Source organism: Aethalodelphis obliquidens, unplaced genomic scaffold, assembly GCF_003676395.1.
Source record: "Aethalodelphis obliquidens isolate GAN/ISIS:26980383/991018 unplaced genomic scaffold, ASM367639v1 scaffold16, whole genome shotgun sequence".
Taxonomy (NCBI): Eukaryota; Metazoa; Chordata; class Mammalia; order Artiodactyla; family Delphinidae; genus Aethalodelphis; species Aethalodelphis obliquidens.
The window spans coordinates 1,149,680-1,172,598 of NW_020837960.1; the positions used below are offsets into that span (position 1 = coordinate 1,149,680).

The 22,919-nt window shown below is 35.9% G+C and overlaps 1 long non-coding RNA gene across 1 annotated transcript; it reads left to right on the forward strand.

Annotated features, from left to right (window-relative positions):
* The first annotated feature begins 6,734 nt into the window (after positions 1 to 6,734).
* Positions 6,735 to 22,665, forward strand: LOC113625815 (uncharacterized). The gene is made up of 3 exons (XR_003434892.1): positions 6,735 to 6,746; positions 17,340 to 17,348; positions 22,539 to 22,665. It is a non-coding gene; the product is annotated as an uncharacterized LOC113625815 (long non-coding RNA).
* The last annotated feature ends 254 nt before the right edge of the window (positions 22,666 to 22,919 follow it).

The window sequence follows — 22,919 nt, forward strand, 5'->3', positions numbered from 1 at the left end:
ATCCTTAGTGAAAAAAATATAGATATAAGGTACAGTCAAAAAAACATGATATACAGGTACCATACATGAGAAAAAAAATCTTTGTTAAAGCCAATGAGATTTTCAAATTCTTTGCTAGTATAATTAGTATAATATATTTTAGTCTAAGCTAGCTAAACAGAAAAATCATTACAGGTAGTAAAGTGCAGCCAGAAGAGAACACTAAAATATGTGGACCAGACCTGCAGCTATCAGCAAGGAAATTTTTCTGGAGAAAGACAACAATCTATGTTATGCAATAGCAAATATTTGGTAAAACTGACTTCTGTAATAAGTTGAAGGGCAGATAATATACCTGACCATCTTGTGACTTCAAATTCAAAAGTCTGAAAAAATTATATTGCTAGCATGAATTGGCTGCTGTTGGCTGCTTTTTGGCAAGGTACTATAAGTAAAAGATGAACACAGAAAAGAACTAGCTAATTTGCAAGAGAACTGGGTGGGTGGGTGGGGACCCAGAAGAGAGTCTAGAAATTCTAGGCCTTACTGAAGTACAAGCTGCAACTTGTCTTTAGTCCTTACTGGTAAACAATAAACCTGAAAACAGGCTGATTAAAATTCAGCTTCATTTCAAAGACCAAATTAAAGAGCCTTTTTCAAAAACAACTATGTATTAATTAAGATGGCGACCAACAGATTTTTTCAGTTTCACAAAATTGTTCAAGGAAAAGAGGTTAACGGTATGGCTCTCCTGTGAACATTTGACAAATACAAGATACCTGTTATAGGCAGAATAATGTCTCCCCAAAGGTGTCCATGTCCCTCCTGATCCCCACTGACTATATACTACCTTACATGGCAATATGATTAAGACTTCTAAATGGGGAGATTATTCTGTATTATCTGAATGAGCCAGTGTGATCACAAAGGTCCTTATAAGTAAAAAAAGGAAAGAGGAAATGAGTCAGAGAAGGAAATGTGATGAGGATGCTGGCTTTGAAAATGGAAGGGTGCCATTAGCCAACAGTGTGAGGGAGGAAGAAGCCTCTAGAAGCTGGAACATACAGGGGAACAGATTTTCCCCTAGAACCTCTAAAAGGAACACAGCCCTGCCAACACCTTGATTTAGCCCATGAGAACCATTTTGGACTTCTGACCTCTAGAACTATATGACAATAAATTTGTATTAAGACTATTGTTAACTACTGTTAAGGATATCTTTTAACCCTAAATTTGCAGTAGTTCATTATAGTAGGGACAGAAAACTAATACTGTAGCCATAACTAAGTCAGGAAAGACCGGGCATGTCTCAAAAGGAATTGTGAATATTGATCAATATTGATTTTATCAATCAAATTAATAAAAGCAGACTCAGTTCTTAAGATAGTTGTAATAGCAAAAGAATCATGAATTTAAACTAAGAGAGACTGTGACTATTTGAGAATTGAAATTGTCCCTTTGATTTCAATGAGCAGGAAACAGGTTGAGACCCCTGCTCAGACCCCAAGCAGAGCATACTCTCCAATTCCTTCTTTAGATATGACAAAAGAGGATACATGGAAGTAGGAGGACCTCCAAGATGGTGCAGCCAAGAGTCCCAAGAGTCTTGGAGGGCAATGGACTGGGGATTAATTGAGAACTGTTCCTCATCTTCACGTTAGGGACCCTCACACTATCCCAATGTGATTTCAGAATTGCTGTGATCAATGACTTTTTGTACCCCCCATTATTTTCTTTTTCAGATGAGAATACTCTATTTGTCATAATTATCCAGTTCCTATTCTTCTATTGATATATAGGAGAATATGGAGCATGAAGGAGTGACTTTTTTAAAGAAATAAGCCTCCAACTCAAGAGAAACCACACTTGGACCTGATGTGGAGACTGTCATACAAACCTGGACTTTGAGCCTGATTGGATGGGACTTTTAGATTATTTCCATTGGAAGAGAATTCTAATATGTCATATATTTTGGGTACAGAAGGAAGATAACTGGATTTTGTTACCAAGTAGTGGACTAAGACAGAGTTTATTATTGTTTCCAAACATGTTATGCCCCTCCCTGTGGAACAATTGTACTTCCCTGCCCTGCTGATGTCAGGCTTGGTCATGTGAGTTGCTTGGACAGTAAAAAATGAGTCCAAGTAAAATATGTCACTTCTGAAGAGAGAAGCTTTAAGAATCACTGCAATCTAGCAACTCTCTTCTTTCTCTCTGCCACAGGCCCAGCAGTGTTCCACATAAGGGTTGCTTTGTTGGCTTAAGTTTCCAGAATAAAAACGTTGTGAAACTGAGCCATAGGCAAGAATGACTCACGATTAGCATGTAGCATGAGTAAGCAATGAAGCTTTCTTTTTGCTGTAAACCACTGTAATTGTGATTGGGATGTTGGATGTAGTATAACAGCCTAAGCTGGCTTACACAGGTGAGGACAAAGAGATATGACTGATGACCACTGTTCCTAATAGAATGACCCAAGAGACAGTACTATTAGATATATTTGATTACTTTAGTTCAGTAGAAAGCTCTGACTATAGAATAATACAAAAATCATTCTGTGTACGTGTGTGGTTTATAACTTACATGATGGGCGCTGAATTTTATATTTGAGAACAGCTGCAAGAAAAACAGCTGCAAGAATTCCACATGGTACTAGGGGAGCCCAGAAGAGAAAGCAATCATTCAGTTGAAGAAAAATTTAAAAACCCATTTAAGAAAAGAAGAGGGTGAGACATAATCTGTGCTCCAATCTGGTAAAATGTTAGAGTCACAATTCTTCCACAACAAATGGTAGATTTCCAACATGACAGAGAAGATGATAAAGGAGTCTTTGACATCACAATCATGTATTTAATGATCATATTGCATAAGGGCAAATGGCCATGAACCAACATGATTTACTTGCAATAGCTGCATCACAAAGCTGTTAAATTTGCATCACCACATATTTCTAAAGTGAAAACACAAAACTAATCCTTAAAACTCATTCCCAAAGCAGAAGTTTGAACTTGTAATAAACAAGATCCATATATGTACATGTCAAAAACAAGGTAGTGAATATCTGGCCCAGAGAAGACAGGGATACAGGTTATATCATCAAAAGGAATGTTCACTCCCCCACTGTGACATTTGAGTAAAAGAAAAATTGTGACAACTTGAACATCAACTCTGTCTTACAGAGGAAAAATTTCCTAAAACTCCCACATAATATAATTATGGAGGCCAGGAAGGCAGTCCCACCCTCTCAACTTGTTAATATTGAGGAGGAGAGAGACCAATGGTAAGAGTCTGAGATTGTGTTGCAGCTGTTACAGCTGTGGCTGTTTTTGTTGCTGTTACTACTGTTATTATTTTAGGTACAGATCTTTCTCCTCTAATCGCTGATTCATTGAGTCACTGTCCATTGTCTGGAGGCATTTTATTGTGGTTGGATAAAGGCTATGCTTTGAACGTAGTGAGTAAGAAGAAGTAAAGAAGCAATGACGTTTGGACTTTGGATTTTACATCCCCCAAGGCATTTATTCAACATGTGGCCAGAAGGCATGCCTTTGAATATGCAAAATGATTTCTATATTGCTCATATAACACACCTGAGAAGGTGGTAGGTATTGAAGATTGCCTCCAAATGCTCACCTACAGGAAAGAAACTGACAATAAGGAATACCAAAGCTGCCAAGAATAGGAAGCACAAAACAGTACAGCTTTTTAATGATGTATAAACTTAATTAGAAATTTCTTTCCAGCTTATTACTAAGAATATTATTTTCAACCTACAGTACCCCAAAAGATTCTCAAATAGTACACTCAATATACATCACACTTTTTAATACTATGATACGTTGCATAAATAAAACTAGTTTAAAGCATTGGGATATGAAAGATTCCAATTCTCTTAGCTAATAATACAGGAGTCACAAACTTAAATAACTGTAGGAATGAGTCAGGGAGAACCTCAGGGTTGGGGAGACAACACAACATATTGGAGAGTATCAAATCAAAATGCACACATCCCATCTAAAGGGGTGGCTACCACAAAACTCCATCAAGTATTCCCTTATAGAAAAGTAAGCCCAGTGCAGTCACCTGATTTTCTAGGACAAGTCAGAAATCCAGAATTTCATGTCAAATTCCTTGATTTTTAAATGATACCCACTAATTCAAAGAAGTAATAATAACTTAAACCCTGTGAATGGCAACAATGTATGTGCTCAACAAACATCTCTGCAGGACAGACTGGCCCAAAGACCCAAGTTTCCAGCTTCTGGGCTACCACTGTTGATCCTCTCCACTCTGCAGTTATAGCCCTTTCTCAGATATCAAAGAACACCAATGAAATGGGAGTTTCTTTTTGTTTGACATAAAACTAAAGTTTAGATTAAAGGAAAAATAGACATTTTGTCATCAAGTACCATGACCATAAAATTCCTCTTTTACAAGTAACATGTTTGGGGTGGGCTAGTCTTTTGGAGCTATTGTTAAATTTAAAGTAGGAACCAAATGTTATTTACAGAACTATTTTGCTGGGAGCACGATGTAGCAAGTATACACATAACTAGGATTTAAGAGAGATTCTAGGCCTGACTCTGCTGTTTTCCTCTCCAGAGTGAATAGTTGGGATCTAGGATAAACTGAAAGACAAAAGTGACTAATCATCTATAATCTGAAGTTTTTCCTATGCTTACTGGGTGATTGCTACTTGGAGGTTTGTTGCAGTGAGAGAACTTGCATGAGTTGGGGTACAGGATTCAGGGCAATGGATCAATCTATGGTCACTATTTTCCATGGTGTGGTCAAAAAAAAAAAATAGTAGGAAAAAAAGGAAAACGGGTTTAGGAGTGGCTCCCTGCAGATGTTTGAATAGCTTATAGAAGATGAAAATGTTATACCTACTTGTGTCCCTGGGGGACAGAATGAGAAACCAGGGACAGACTTCGCAGGAAGGTAGAGATACCCAAAGGTGGACTTGAGTTGTCAGCTTCAATTCATATTATTTCCTGAAGTTGAAAATATACCTCATTATTCACAGATTCCCTATCTGTGAATCCACCTACTCACTAAATTTATTTGTACCTTCCAAATCAATACTCATGGTGCTTTCACAGTCATGGTCATTCCCAGGCATAGGCATGCACAGAGCTGTATCTCAGTCACCTGCACACATATTCCCAGCTGAGGTAGAACAAGGCACCCTCCTGCCTTCTGCTTCAGCTCTCATACTGTAAACAAGTACTCTTTTCATGGTCTATTTAGTGCCACATTTTTCAAATTTGCGTCCTTTTTTGGAGGGATTTCACTGATTAAAATTTGCCCCAAGCATACTGCTGAAGGGCTGTCTAGCGTTCCTAGTCACGAAAAGGCTGTGATGTGCCTTACAAAGAAAACACATGTATTAAAGAAACTTCCTTGAGGCATGGGTTATAATGCTTTTGGCCATGAGTTCAAAGTTAATGAACCAACATTACATATTAAATAAGGTGCTTTAAACAGAAAAACACATAAAAGAAAATTATGTATTGATTGGTTTACAAAAATGCTGTGACCAGAAGCTGGCAGGAACCTAACCCCATATTTCTCCTAGGCGCAATGATTTTGTATCCACTAATTTAGCATTCAAGGCAACTTTAAAAAAAGATAAGTACCATAAATACAAGAATTATTAAATAGCAATTTGATAATCTCTTAAGAATGATGTCATGCAGAGGTTTCACACCTCAGATCAAAGGACAACAACAACAAAAAAATCATGCAGTGTCCTTTTCAGCCTCAAATTCTAGTACTCATTGAAGAGCTGATTCAGACCTCAGATGGTGGTTTGATTAATCTTTCACATCTTTGACCTCTTTCACCTCTCAAATACAATGATTCTACAATTGTTCAGGGAGCTGATTCAATCTCAGTTTCCACTTGTATATATTATGAAAATGGCAAAAAAATAATACCTTAGATCTCTTCCCAGCTCTAAAATTCTATAATCCAAGAAAAAGATTTTCCTAACACTTTCCTAGAAAAGTATACATTTTGCCATTAAGTACCATGATCATAAAGCTTCCCCTTCTAACATCAAATTCTATTTCAAATTTTTTACTCTCCATTCAGTATTTTATTTATAGCAATCACCAATTGCTATTTCTTATTTATGATTTTTTTAATTGGTTACTGTCTTTAATTGGTTGGAAGGGGAAAAGCCTCCTAAAGTTTTCCTTCATATCAAATATTTCATACTTTTAAAGAATGCTTGGAATCCCTTTGATCCCCCCACACTGCCTTTACTCATTCAAAAGAACTGGATCCAGAATGTTGTAATGGACCATGTGCCATGCACCTGCTGTCTTAAACCAAATGGATAATAAGCTGATAAAACCCTACAGTGCATCCCTATGAATATGAAATTAGCCTTGAAGTAACAAGCCTTGATTTCCTGTAACCCTAATTTTAGGACAAGCATCTTAGCCTCCTGAGTGGTTTTCTAGAAAAAACTCAGAATCACATGTGGTTACTTTTGAATCAGTCCATGAATCTGCCTGAACTGAGTAAGCACACAGCCTATCAAGTGATCTGGGCAGCAACCCAGCTTAACCATTTTCCTTATTCTTGAGGGTTTTTTTTAAAGGACCAGATCTGAAATTGTGTGATTATCTGCATAATTTAATATTACACATCTACAAAAAAGAAATGAGCTTTTAAGTGTGAGTGCCTCTAAGGAAGAAGAATCAATACACAACAAAGAAAGAGGCCAAACTACAGTGAAAGGGAAAAAAAGAGAGAGGGTTAAGGCTGTATCAGAAGTAAAATAGGATTGAAGAATAAGAATCAATACAATAATTCAAATAAAGCAACTCAAATTGTTTCAGCTATGTTTCTCTTCCTCCATTAAGGTCTTAGAGTAACTTGGTCATAATATTATCATTAAGTATCTCTGAGTATCTTAAGGATAACTACATCATTTGAGTCAGTATGATTTAATCATCTCTGAATTCATAAATACATGCTTAGGATGCAGGTGGTTGTTCATAAATGTTGAGTTTAATTAAAGAAGGCTGCTATTATTTTGGTTATTCATACCACTACTTTTCAAAAACTTATGACTCTCAAAGGAAGCAGCAGGGTCTTAGATCAGAGCATGTGAGTGGCCCAATGTGTAATGTCTTGCCAGCCTGGGGTGATAGGATGGGTGAAAAACAAAAGCCAAAAATACTAGTAGAAATGTAAATAGAAATGCATCATCCTTTCTTCCCTAAAATAAGATTTATTGATTTGTTCTTAAATGTACCCAAGTATATTTGTCTTCACCTAGGAACTCGAACAGATTTTTGAGAGAACATTGGTAAGCTTAATATTATCCAGTCTAAGATTTAAGTTTTACAGCTATGGTGATTTCATTTTATCATGAAACCAAAAATAATAGAAAACCTCTTATGCTATGCTCATGGGCATCAGTAAAGTCCAAAAGTATTTGTCTCTTATTTCCCCTAACTTACCTAAAACTAAGTTGTCTTATGCCATTAACAAATTATAATAAAATCTTTATCATCAATTTAATCAATTAATTTTATAAATAAAATTTAAAATGAGATGAAATGCAGCTGTTCACATCACAGATGCACCTTATTATATTCAACAACAAATACTTCCTAAATAACTACTATATACTAGGTGAGTGAGGCAATAGGATGATTGGTAAATCATAATCTCTACCCTCAGAGAGATTACAGTCTTGTCAGAAAGATAAACAATTATATAGTGTGGTATAATATAATCTCCTAAATACTATATCAGAAGTAAGCATGGCATGGTAGAATGGGGGAGATGGTTGGGTACATGTGAGGGGAACATAACCTAGATTGGAGTAGAATTAGATCAGTCTCTAATGTAACAGTGATTCTCAAATTTTTATGTAAATCATAATTACCTGGAAGGCTAATCTAAACATTGATTGCAGGGCTCTACCTCCAGATTTTCTGCTTCAGTAGATCCAAAGTGAGGTCAAAGGATTGGTAGTTCCAATAAGTTCCCAGGTGAGATTAATTCTGCTAGTCTGGAGACTATACTTTGAGTTCAGTTGCCCTCAAATAACCCAATTGTAGAAAATTGTTAACAAATTTACAAATGCAGTCTCAGGAGCCTATACCTGGCCAAACAGTAAAAGCAAATTAATAAATTTATTAGGACATGATAAAAAAAATATTATAATAGAGGTATTTAGAAGTCTCCTCAGAAAGACAAAAAAATCATCTAAATCATAATGGTGAGGGATGTCAAAAAATGTTCCTAAGGTAAGATGATATTTGGGTTGCTTTGAAAGAAAGAATTACTATATAGAAGAGGAAAAACATTTCAGGCACAAAAAACTGTATGTGAGAAGAGTCAGAGAGACCTGGGTTGGACCCACTTTCACTTATTCTAAGAGCATCCATCAAGTTTCTTATCCCTTGGTAAAATGGGTCTAACAGTAGTAAGTTTACTAGGTGGAACTGTTGTGATTACATGAAATAACATATGTAAATTTGCAAAACACAATGTCAGGGTCAGAATATATGATCAGCAAATGCTGGCTACTCTTATTGAAGATGATGAAGTTATTATTGTTGCTTTTGTTTCTACAAAACAAAACTTTATGGCTATAAAGTATTGTGAGCCATGCCAGATGCTACATATAGGTCCTATGACTAAAGTGTAACAAGTAAAATTTGAAGATAGAGACTTGTAAGATCCATTTCATGAAGAGCTTCATGTGTGCTAAAGCTAAATGGCTTGAAAATTTTCATGAAAGTTGTAAAAATCCATTGAAAGGTTTTAAGCAGGGAATCTACAAAGATCAGAAGTACATTTTAGAAGGATAATTTCTAGGTGGATTCATGGGTGCTAGACAAGGAAGAAGAAGACTAGTTGGGAAGCCACTGAATAATCCAACCTAAACTAAGGCAATGACAATAACAAACCTGAAGAGTCAGAGATGGATTCAAGGGTACTTGCATTATACATGGAGAGGAAAGGTAGGTAAGATAGGGTAAGATGGAATGGTTAAAGATGACTTGCAAGTTTCTCCTGAATCTGAAAAAAAGAGAAAAGAAAGCTCAGTTAGAATACACCCTCACACCATACACAAAAATAAACTCAAAATGGCTTAAAAACTTAAATATAAGACATGACACCATAAAACACCTAGAAGAGAACATAACAAAAACATTATTTGACATAAATCATTCTAATGTTTTCTTAGGTCAGTCTTGCAAGGCAATAGAAATAAAAGCAAAAATAAACAAATTGGACCTAATCAAACTTATAGGATTTGCTCAACAAAGAAAACCACAAACAAAACGAAAAGACAACCTACAGACTGGAAGAAAATATTTGTAAATGATGCAACTGACAAGGGCTTAATTTCCAAAATATACAAACAGCTCATACAACTCAACAACAAAAAATACAAACAACCCAATAGAAAAATGGGCAGAAGACCTAAATAGACATTTCTCCAAAGAAGACATACAGATGTCCAATGGGCATATGAAAAGACACTCATCATTGCTAATTATTAGAGAAATGCAAATCAAAACTGCAATGAGGTATCACCTCACACTGGTCAGAAGAGCCATCATTAAAAAGTCTATAAATATTGGAGAGGATGTGGAGAAAAAGGAATGTTCTTACACTGTTAGTGGAAATGAAAATTGGGTCAGCCACTATGGAAAACAGTGTGGAGGTTTCTCCAAAAACTAAAATAGAGTTACTGCATGATCCAGCAATCACACTTTTGGGCATATACCCAGACAAAACTATAACTTGAAAAGATATATGCACTCCTATGATCATAGTAGCACTATTTACAATAGCCAAGACATGGAAACAACCAAATGTCCATTGACAGATGGATGGATAAAGAAGATATGATATATATATATACACAATGGAATATTACTCAGCCAGAAAAAACAATGAAATAATGTCATTTGCAGCAACATGGATGGACCTAGAGATTATTATACTAAATGAAGTAAGTCAGACAGAGAAAGATAAATATCATATAATATCACTTATATGTGGAATCTAAAATACAGCACAAATGAACATATCTACAAAACAGAAAGAGACTCACAGACATAGAGAACAGACTTGTGGTTGTCAAGGGGGAGGGGGAGTAGGGGAGGGAAAGATTGGAAGTTTGGGATTAGCAGATGCAAACTAGTATATATAGGATGGATAAACAACAAGGTCCTACTATATAGCACAGGGAACTATATTTAATATCCTGTGATAAACCATAATGGGAAAGAATATGAAAAAGAATATATATGTATAACCGAATCATTTGCTGTACAGCAGAAATTAACACATTGTAAATAAACAGTACTTCAATAAAATATTTAAAAAAGAAAAAAGAAAAGAAAGCTTGGGGTTTTGAGCAAAATTACATTTAAATTTATTTATACATTCTTAGTGAGTCACACCTATTGTGTTAATAATCAAAGACACAACATGAATGCAAAAGGCAAAGAAAAATGAATCAAACAAATAGAGGTCATTAAAAGTTCATGAACTGCACAAAAATATCAACCTTTCTTGTCTTAGAAATAAATCTTTGTAATTACATCTCAAATTGCAAGCACAAAATGAAGTGTTTCAGTATCACTGACAATAAACATTGAGTAAATGTACTTAAAAGAAAAAAAAAATAATCAACATCAGATTTGACCATTTTCCACCCACCTACCCCTGCCACTCCTTTTTGCCCTGTCTGCACCAGCCCCTACCCTCATCATCACAATGAATGTCCTTGACTTACAAATCTCTGTGTTGAGCAAGCTTGGCCTATCCCTATTTACATAGGTCACTGAATACTGCAAAAATTCTAGATGATATTCTGTTGCAAGGCTTCTTATTCTTTTTTGGGTCATGGGCAACTTCAATGATCTGATAAAAGCTATAGATAGACCCTCTCACCAGAGAAGAACTGAGGTACAAAATTTGCATTAAGATACAAATTTTTCAGTGGTTCAAAGCCCTGAAGGGTATATAAAATTCCTATATTTGGAATTGTTGCTATGGAGAATAAAACATATGTCCATTACAGGACAGACACATGGCCACAGGATAAAGCATTATAAAGAAAAGAAAGTCTTCTGTTATAGCTATACTGAAATCCTCTAATGCAAAGTTATATAAGGTCTTTAGAATGGATATAAGGGAAATGACCTAGAAAATAAACTTTTCAAATGTGTTTTTTAACAACAGAATAGATTACATACTGATATAAATCAAGGGACCAGGGAAACACCTTGTGATAATACCAAGGGCAAAGCTAAGTAACCTGAATCACAGATAACAGAAATTAGCCTGTGAAGGTTTAATTCCTCCAATTTTTAGAAAAGATGCTACAAATAAGAGAATCATAATTACAACCTTCCATAAAAATTAAATTCTAAAGACTTTAATCATTAAGAACTCATTTCAAATTATATCTAAAGTAGAAAATGTTATTTCAGAAAAGAAATTATCATTAGAGGTGATTCCTTCAGGATACAGTAGAATTACATTTGCTTAGCATTAAGTAGAACCATTTCTATCCAAGTCAAGCACCATTGAAAAGAACCAGGATAAGGGCTAAGGAAAATGTTCACTGATAATTATTTAGCTGTGCAGCCCACATCAATCTATTCCACTTCCCACTCCCAGACACCTTCCAGAGGATGACCCAAAAGTTGCTCTTCCAAAATATGTGTTTCTCTTCATCATTCCCAGCACTGCCATTGGCCTCTGCTTAATTTTTTTATGGTCTTCTATACATTCTTTTCACTAGATCACCACTCTTTTTGAATGGGTTCCACTGGTGTAATAAATGTGGACAGAAATGAATAAGGCAGGTCATATTTCCCTTTATTGCTCTTTCACTTCATTCTTTACAACATTGCACACAAGTTTTTACGTGCACACAAGATTTTAGTGAAGCCTTGGGAATAGATGCAGGGAATATTGAAAAAGAAAAAATTAAATTGTCTGACATTACTTTTCCTGTAGTCAATGAGGACATCATCTAACAAGTATAAACCTTTACCCTCTGTGACTATTCCAAGTTGCTAAATGTACTCCCCAATCCTCAAGTCTACCTTACTAATACTCTACTTGTTCCATAAATAACAGTCTTTCCTCCTTTTAATCTCTGTCCTCTTTGAGGAAGACTTTCCACAAAACACAGTGGTTGATTCATGGCAATAGCTCATCTCCCAGGCCTGAGAAAAATGCTCAAGGGCCAGCAAGAGAAGGGCCAAGGTGGCTTTGGTGGTCATGTTCTACAGAACTGTCAGGATGTGGGTATTGCTTTGAGCCTGGGCTCACTTGACATCTCTTTACCAGTGTGGCCTCAGATAGGCCTTGTTCCTCCAGTTGTCAAGCAGGTAACGGTTATATTAATCACCATACCCAACATAACACACATATTCATACCCCAGGTAAAGATGACTATTCCTCAGGGACAGCACGGTCCAGATCCATGAGGAAGATAAGCATGTCTCCAATTGCCTGATGATCTGTATGGCTGCCAGCCTATTTTATTATGAAGGGCAGTGTATGTTCCTTTAATCACACCCCTAGTTTCAAATTTTGCCCTCTCTGGTTTGATGAAGATAAAAACAAGGTCTAAACCATATACTTCTTAATGGTTATTTTCTTGATTCACAAGTTTTTATCCAATGTTCTGAAATAATCACTTTCAAAAGTCTGATTTAAAATCATGAACAAGGTATCTTTCTTGCTCCCATTCTCAGTGTAGGTATGAGTTTGAGGAGTCACGTGTGAGTGCAGGTTCAGTTATGCTAATATCTATTAAATTTTTAATCTAGTCATTATGACTAGATGAAATGTTTCTTCAGATGAGCAACACAATGAACTTACTCCCCTTAGGATGGGCACATTATTTCATTGTTTCTGTATTCATTAGACCACCCTATTTTATATGAATATCCACATTTTTCAATGTTCTCACCTTCTCTGAGGCACTTCACTCTCATCTTGTGTCTTCTTTCTGCTATGTGCTTGAAGAGTTTGCCATCATCTCCTCCCTCCTCTACCTCCAACTTTGCAAACCAGGATCATTAATTTAAATACAATGATTGTCAGAATGAGCCTTATGCTCCTGCTAGTCTCTATAGATTAGTAAAATTATATTGGTTCATGGAAAGGAAAGCAAAAGAGAATTCACTTTGTCCAATCAATTTTAAATTAAAGGAAAACACATAATTGAGGCTAACAGGTTAATTATTTAAATGAATAAATATAGTAAGAAATAAAGAAGCACAATTCACTTAATAGCTACTAGAAATTATTATCATAATTCAAATGATAATGAAGGTAAGCTATTCAATTTACACGTGTATTACATGCTTAGGAAAATTTATTTCTCAGTCAACAAATGACAGAAACATAAATTTGAGAGCTATGTAAATGAAAAGGATATCAATAAATAAGAATGTTGTCAATCACTGTAAAAGCTCTGAGATGAGCTTTTTTAATTTTGTATGAGCAGATACTTCCCAAGTTCAAAAATGCCAAAATATTAACTGTGCTTTTTAATTACACAATATCTTATAATTCATGGAAGGAAAAATTGAAGACTCTAATAAATTTCATGTAAATTCTAACTGCTTGACCTAAATTCTCCAGACCCAGTGGAAGATGATCATAAAATAGCTAAAATAAAAAGTTAATCTCCAAATCTGAATCACTGTAACTGAATCTTCATGGAAAATATTTAGCCATATTAACATTATATAAAGGAAAGATATTATTAATTCAGTTTCCACCTTTTAAACACTAATTATTAAAAACTGATTTACCCCACATAAACATATACTCATTCTTAATTGCTTGGCTTTTGGAATACTTTTTATTTTAAAATTGTGATTGCAATAGCACATATTAACATACATTTCTAATTCAGCAATAGTGTCCCAAAATCCTAACCAGAAGGATAAAAAAAAGGCAGAATGTATAATTTTATCATTTCATTTCAAAGAAAAGTTCAACTGTCTTTTTAAAGCAAGGAAGTGAAACAGACATGTAGTCTCTGGTATGGTTAGATTCCCATTTGTAGTTAGTTATGCCTTTGAACTCCACCCTGTTGCCAGATCCATTACGTGGGGAAATAGCTGAATGACCAGGAAAATATTTAAGGAACCTGAGGTCCCTGAATGCTAAGGCAAAATGGGAACTTGAAAAGAATTTGTCAATTTGATTCCAAAACACAAAAGTAAAAGGAGAGCAGCTGACTGGGAGAAAGGAGCTGGAAAGAAAAAAAAGTGGCTGACATTATTTCTAAACAATAAATTCTATAATGGAAGAGAACTATCAGACATTGATAAATCTGAATTATTGCACTTACACTGGTATAGAAATATTCGCCAATGTTTTTAAAGGATAGACAAAGCCAGTCGTGGAAAGACGTAATTAAGTGTCACTGTCCTGAGAGGTTGTGTGTTATGTGTTCTGATTTCAATTGCTCCATATTGAAGATGAGCTGTTATTTTGAGGCATCAGACAGAGCTCCATTATTTTACATTAACTGTGAAAAGTCCTGCTTAATTGTCCTAAAAATCACTAAAGTATCAAAGGCTGTCACTTTTCCAAGTCTTTGGGGACTCATTGAGTAAATCTGTATCTACATTATCTAAGCTACAACTACTTGCACTATCTATTTTGGGACTTTTCTAATTCCAACACACCACTCAAGGGCAGTGCAACAGCTGCTACTGTAGCTGCTCATGGTGTAGATGCATTCTAGTTTTAAAGAGAGGTAATAATAAAGATTTGTTTCCTAATACTGTTCTTGATGATGTCCAACATTTTTTGGCATTTTGACACTGAAGTTCATCAGGAAGCTGAAAAATATTAATTTAACCAGATATTAAAATACATTATAAAGCTAGATCAATTTAAGGTGAAGTACTCTCACAAAATTTAAAAGTTGTAGTTTCATTATATTAGTATGAAATATCATAGCTCAGAACTAGTAGATCTGATCATATAAAAAAGCATATGTAAGATCATATATAAGATCAATATATAATAAAGAAGTCATCAAAAATCATAAAGGGGAGACTTCTGCTTCCAGAAACATGGTGTTGACATTCTTTTACCTATTCCCCCAATAAGTAAAACTAAAAACCTTGGACATTATATACAGAACAAATGTAATAAGACTCTGAAATTTTGAGAGAAGAAGGCAGCTCAGCTAGGAACCTTGTGACCTAAGGAACAGCACTGTGATGAGTCCCTTGAGTTTCCTTTCTGCTTCACATATCCCATACTTGGAGATAAAGAAGACAAGTCAGAAACATAAATAAGTAAAAACCAAAATGGCATAACAAAAGCCTGCTCTTTCTAGGCAAGGACTGGGAAAGGGGCAGCCTATCAAGACAGAAATCATTTAGACAATAAAGGCACTAGTGCACCAAACACACACAAAATCCTATGGCTCCATTTCTACCAGTGCCAAGCAAGGCTGAGTGGGAAACCTAGACTTTCACACTCGCCTGGCTCTAATGAGACACTTCACCCCACTCTTCCAGGATGGTGTCAGAGAAGGCTGGATAGGAGACAGGACATTCATCCCATCAGTCAGTAACATGCCTCACCTCCTGCCAGAACATGGACTTCCATTCCCACTTGACAGTAACAAGGATCCCCTACAGTTCTCTGCTGGGGTGCTGTCAGAGAAGTCCTAGTGGAGAGTCAACTTTCATTATCTCCCAGCAATAAAGAGGCCATAAACCCCTGGCATCCATAGAAACCAAGTGGGGAACCGTAATGAGGCACACTCATTACTCCGTTCAAAGAAGTCTCAAGGAAAATCAAAAATTTCTATTAAATGAATGAAAATGGAAATACAACACACCAAAATTTGTGTTACACAGCTAAACCAGTGTTGAGAGGGAAATTTAAAGATCTAAATGCTTACATTATAGAACAGAAAAAAGTCTCAAATCAACAATCTAGCTCATACCTCAAGAACCCAGAAAAAGAAGATCGAAGTAAACCTAAAGCAAGAAGAAAAAAAGAAATTGAAATTTAAAACAGAAAAAAGTAGAAAAAAAGTTAAGGAGACAAAGAGTTGGTCCTTTGAAAAGATCATCAATATTGACAAAATTCTAGCAAGATTGACAAAGAAGAAAAGAGAGAAGACACACATTACAAATACCAGGATTGATGTAGTGGATAACACTACAGATCCTATAAACATCAAAAAGATAATAAGAAATAATACACACATCCATATGACAACTTACATGAAATGGGTCAGTTCCTCAAAAAGCACAAACTATCACAATTCACATACTATGAAAGAGACAATTTTAATAGCTCTATAACTATTATGGAAACTGAGTTTATAATTTTAAAACTCCCCCAAAAAGGGCTCTCCTGGCACAGATTATTTCACTGGGAAATTCAACCAAATATTTAAAGAAGAATTAACACAAATTCTACACAATTTCTTCCAGAAAGGAACACTTCTCAATTCATTTCATGAAGCTAGTATTATCCTGATATGAAAACTAGAAAAAAATATAGTACAAAATAAGAAAACTATGGACCATTATTCCTGTGAATATAGATACAAAAATTCTTGAATAAATATTGGCAAATAGACTACAGCAATGTGTAAAAAGAATCAGGCACCCAGGACCAAGTGGAATTTATTCCAGGGATGAAAGGCTGGCTGAACATTTGAAAATCAATTAATGTAATCCATCACATCAACAGGCTAAAGAAAAAAATCCCATGATTCTATCAATTGATGCATAAAAAAACACTTGACAAAATTAAAATTCTTCATTATAATGAAAAAGATGGTAATAAAAGGGAACTTTTTTAACATGATAATAAGCATCTACAAGAAAACCTACAGCTAACCTTCTTAACAGTTAAAGACTGAATGCTTTCCCCCTAAGATCAAGAACAAGACAAGAAAGGATGTCTGTTTCACTATTCTTACTCAGTATAGTGCTGGAAGTTCTAAAAAGTACAGTAAGGCAAGTGAAAGAAACAAAAGGCATACAGCTTGAAAAGGAAGAAATAAAACTGTCCCTATTTGCAAATCACAAGGTTATCTGTGTAGAAAATCCCAAAGAATCTACTGAAACCTCCTAATAGTAATAAGTAAATTCAGTAAGGTCACAAGATAAGTGAACAAAAACATTTTTATTTCTACATCCTAGAAATGAAAGAGGGTATATCACTACAGACCCTATAGCAGAGAAAGAAAGAAATCAGGAAAAAACTCAAGTCAGAAAAAAAGGTAGGTAAGTTACTCCTCAGATAAGGCGGCTCCAACGCAAAAGCATGTTAAATGGAAGTGTTTGAGAATAAAGAAACCAAACGTAGAGAATGAGTGCTCATATCCCAGTGTAGATATGTTTCTTAAAGTTATACCAGCTTTTTGTAGCTTCTCTCCAGCGCTCATATCCCCACTATTGTCCTCTGCCTCTAGTAGGATACAGATGCAGTAGTGGAGAAATACAATAATTAAGGGACAAGTGGACTTTTCTAATAGAATTTCAGGGAGGTGCCAAGGATGGTAACCTGAGAGCTAGTAGCAGTGTGTCTCAGGAACACTCACCCTTCTTATCATAGAGAGGAAACTGGAAGGGTCACAGTCCAGCAGTTGCAGGGCCAATGAGAAAAGAATAGCAGTGCTTATAACTTGCATTCTGACTGCAAGTACAAGCCAATGTGGCCTAAGGAAATTCTTTTCACATGTTGAATTACAAAAGATGGGGTAAAATATTATCTGCTAGGGCCCGTATTCAGGTGAGGCTGAGTCATGTAAGTGCAGGATTGATTGCTTTCTTTACTTAAAATTTTGATATTTTGTTCAATTTGAATCTTTGTTGCATAATTTTGATTTTTTAAACGTATTACATTTAAAATTCTTTCTCTTGACTGCTGAGTTTTTTGGTGGCCCCCTAAATTTTGCACCTAAGGCAAGTGTCTCACTCATCTCACCCCAGACCAGACCCTGTCATCTGCAACAGGTGGGCCAGCAGACACATATAGATCCCAGGACAGAACCAATGGGAAAGTGTCAAAAGAAAGAAAATGAGAAAAGGAATGAAAAAAAGCCAACAAGGTTAACCTGAACACTTGAGAAGAAAACATAATGGGAGCGTACCTGCCAGTTATGGAATTTCTACCCTCAAAGGCAGATTTTAATGCAGAATCCCATTTGTTCAGGCTCTGGAAGACAACAGTAAGAACTACCATTTAATGAGGGCTTATATAATGAGGGGCTTTAAGAATCTTATTTATATCATCATAATTAAGCCTCACTTTTACTCTATTAAATATTAAATATGCATTAATAACCCCCAGTTATGCATATTAGGAAATTTAGGCTCAGTTAAATACATTTCCCAAGGTCATGATGTTTGTAAGTGGAGGAGCGTGGTCAGGACCTATGTCTATTTGAATGCAAAATTCCACAGTCCTAACCTCTGCCCCACACCAACCTACTAACAGAGATAAGAGAGTATAAGAGTCAACAGGAGTTGCAGAATGAGGGCTGAATAATAAAAATTCAGTGTTTACCTTTTGAAAATGTCTTTCCCTCTCCCTAAATAGTGTACATCTAGCACATGTTCCCAAATTGGGAAGAACAAAACCTTGTCTGAACTTCAATCAGTCATAGGCCATGTGCATTCTCAAAGCTGGGGACCATCTAGTTACCCAACCAAACAGGGAAACAAATGCAGAACATAGGGAGAAGTAAGAACTACAAAGTATCAAGGCTTGCTCTGACCCTACCCAATCAGAGGAGACCTAAAATGATCAGTGTAACATTAGCCAGGGAGATTGTTGCGCAGCGCATCAAAGATTTCTGAGGCTTAGGGACTTGATTCTGTTGGTTAGAACACCTGCTAACTCTGCTGGCATAGCAAGAGGAATCCAGGACTGGAAAGTGAGACTATGATATGGTTATAGGATGCTTTTTCTCTTTGTATATCTCGTATGTCTGGACATATCAATACAGCACACTGAAAGCTAAATAAGCTCCACTGAGTCTGACCAAATGAGATCAGTAACTCATCACAGTCCACAAAGACAATTCTTTTTGGCTCTTCAGTCTATATAACATAAAGTGAGTGCTTCTGTAGAAATGTGAATAATTCTGAATAAAGCTATCAGAGAGCATATCCCTATAGTGCCAAAGGGAATTTTTCAAAAGCATCTGTTAGAAATACCAGGATAACAACAACAGTTGGTGCCAAAGCCTTCTGGTTTTGTAGGAAAGAAGTTTAATGTACATCAGAATTTAGATTAATAATAACATTAATTGTTAATATAAAAAAGCTTAGCTATCCAACAATGTAAAGAGTGGAGAATACAGCCTTTGTATTGTTTTAATTAGAAAATTTTATTTATGCAAAAATCCAACTAAAAGGTTAACCACTCATAATGCTTTGTTTTAGTAGTGAATTATTAGAGCTTAGTAAATGTTTATTATAATAATGATAATATCAATTTTAAATTTTCTTAAAAGCAAGTATACTTTGAAATTAAAAGCTACATGGGGTTCTATATATTTTGCTAAAAGGTTAATATCAATTCCTGTTAAGCCACTTCTCTTTTTAAAAAGATTACACTTAAAGAAAGATATTCTTCAGCTTACTCTTGGGGGAAGGAATTGGAAAAAGAGAAGCAAAAAAAACCATGCAGCATATACCATGGAGTAACACTTATTTCAGCTTTACTGCCTCACCCCCTGCTCCCACATAAGAAATCCAGAGTGGCTGGGGTGCCAATGAAATTGAATGCAGACATTTTAAGGTGGTATTCTATAAACAAAGCACAAATTTTCATAAATATCCAGAGTAATCCCATAATTATCAAGTCCTGGTTACAATCCCTGCCAGGGAGACAGGGCTGTAAAGAAAACACTGCCATACCCATAGTGCACAGACATGACTAGCAGGTTATCCTCAGTAGGAAAATTACACTCCAAGAAGCTGGAAGTATGTAATCCCAAGGGGCACCATTCACACTGTAGTCATCACAAATGGCAACCCTTGGAGCTGGGCAGTGTACATTCTGCACAGCTGTAGGCTATGACCCTGGACACACTGGTATCAGAACACTAAAATACATGTCATAAACATAGCTTCTTAAGACGAAATCAGTGCTACTTTAGAAGTGACTTGAGCAAAATAATCAAAGCTTGGCAGGCAAAGCAGAAAGCAGGCTCACTTATTTCAAATCAAGTGTGGGAACATTAAGTTTCTTTCAGAACTATCAATAGTGCTTAACTTAAAATTTCACTTTCAGCCAGCTTTGGTGGCTAAGGTTTGTCCAGTTTGATTTCTATTGACCTTTAATCTCTTCTTCAACTCCTGCTTGTGCCACATCCATCAAATCACCTGATATCATGTGCATCCCAATCTAACAACTGACTCAGTCAGCCTGAGAACCCAGTTCACACCAGACCATCTGCTTAGAAGCCTCAGATAGAGCAGTAGTGCTGGGGGTGGGGGGCAGGGGGTGGGCGGGAAGGACATACAAATTAATATTTAATGCAGTGTTTTAGAGGTAACCAATATGGTGAAATAGGAAGAACCTGAACTCACCTCCGCTCATGAACAAAGATTACAACTATTTACAGGGCAACTACCTATGAGAATGACCAAAGACTAGCAGAAAAGATTTTCTACAACTAAAGACTTGCTGAACTTAGAGTATCCCAAAGAGGCAAGAGGAGCTAAGACCCCACTTAGGGATGAGACACCAGTGGCAGCCATTTTGGGAGCTCATTCCGCCACAGTAACAGCAGTGCTGGCAAGCACAATTTTGGACTCCTCTCTCTAGCATATTAGTGCCAGGGGCTTATCCACTCACCAGGGGGCAAGCACCATTCCTGAGTCTCCCCAGCACCACAGAGACAGCCCATGAGGACTCAACCCTTCTTCCCAGCACACCAGCACCAGCCCTGCTCTACCCTGGAACACACAGCCAATCATGCAAGAAGCCTACCCTTTCCTCTAGCAGGCCCACAGCCACCACACAAGACACAGCCTCACAGCAAACTGGGCAGAGGCCAGACCTGCCCCACAGTATTTGGCCCTGCCACTAAAGAAGGGTACACGCAGTTCACAAAGGGAGCATCCCTGGAGCATATAGCTCTAGTGACCAAGGGGAGCATGTTGCTGGGCCCCATAGGACATCACTTAAATAAGGCCACTTCTCCAAAATCAAGAAGCACAATCAACCTTCCTAACACATAGAAATAAGCATAGAGTATTGGGAAAAATGAAGAGACAGCAAATATGTTCCAAATGAAAGAACAAGACCAAATCTCAGAAAAAGAACTAAACAAAGTGGGTATAAGCAATCTACCCAATAAAGAGATCAAGGTAATGATCATAAATATGTTTACAAACATTGGAGAAGAATAGATGAACACTAAAAATTTCAAAAAAAATGTGAAAATATAAATAAGAACCAGAGCAGAAGAATACAATAACTGAAATAAAAAATACACTAGAAGGAATCAACAGTAGATTAGATGATACAGAGGAATGACTCAGTGAACTGGAAGACAGAGTAATGGAAATCACCAAATGGAACAGAAAAGAAGAAAAAAAAATTTAATGAGGATAATTTAAGAGACCTCTGAGACAACATCAAACATTTTAACATTCACATTATATGGGTCCTGGAAGGTGAAGAAAGAGAGAAAGAGGCAGAGAACTTATTTCAAGAAATAATAACTGAAAAGTTCTCTAATCTGAGGAAGAAAACAAATATCCATATCCAGGAAGCACAGAGACCCAAAGAAGATGAACCTAAAGAGGTCCACACCAAGACACAAAATAATTAAAAAGACAAAAATTAAAGATAAAGTGAAAATCTTAAAAGCAGCAAGGCAAAAGCAACTAGTTACATACAAGAGAACTCCGATAAGGCCATCAGGTGACTTTTCAGCAGAAACTCTAAAGGCCAGAAAGGAGTGGCACAATATATTCAAAGTAATGAAAGGGAAAAAACCTACAACCACGAATACTCTACCCAGCAAGGTTATCATACAGATTTGAAGGAGAGATAAAGAGTTTTACAGATAAACAAAAGCTAAATAAGTTCAGCATCACTAAACTGGCCTTACAAGAAATGGTAAAGGGACTTCTCTAAGCAGAAAAGAAAAGGTCACAACTAGAAATATGAAAATTACAAAAGAAAAAATTTTCACTGGTAAAGGCAAACATACATTAAAGGTAATAAATCAATCACTTATAAACTAATAGGAAAGTTAAAAGACAAATTAGTAAAATCATCTATACCCATAATAAATAGTTAAGGGATACACACACAAAAGAGATGTAAAATATGATGTCAAAATTATCAAACATGAGGGGGAGTGAAAAAAATAGAGTTGCTAGAATGTGTTCAACTTAAGAGATCATCAGATTAAATTAGTCATATATATATGTGTATATATATTAGTCTCATATATATGTGTATGTATATATATATATATGTTATATGTTGTTATATGTGAACCGCAAACCAACCATTTATAATAGATTAACACTAAAGATAGTGATCAAATCCCAGAAGAAGACATCAAAAGAAGAAAGGAATGAAAAAGAACTACAAAAACAATCTGAAAACAATTGACAAAATGGTAATGAGCCCATAGCTATCAATAATTACTTTAAATGTAAATGAACTAAATGCTCCAATCAAAAGACATAGAGTGACTGAATGGATACAAAAACAAGATCCATATATATGCTGCCTACAAAAGACTCATTTCAGCACCAAACACACACACACACACACACACACAGACTGAAAGTGAAAGGATGGGAAAAAGTATTCCATACAAATGGAAATCAAAAGAAAGTTGGAGTAGCTATACTTATATCAGAAAAAATAAAATTTAAAATAAAGACTGTTACAAG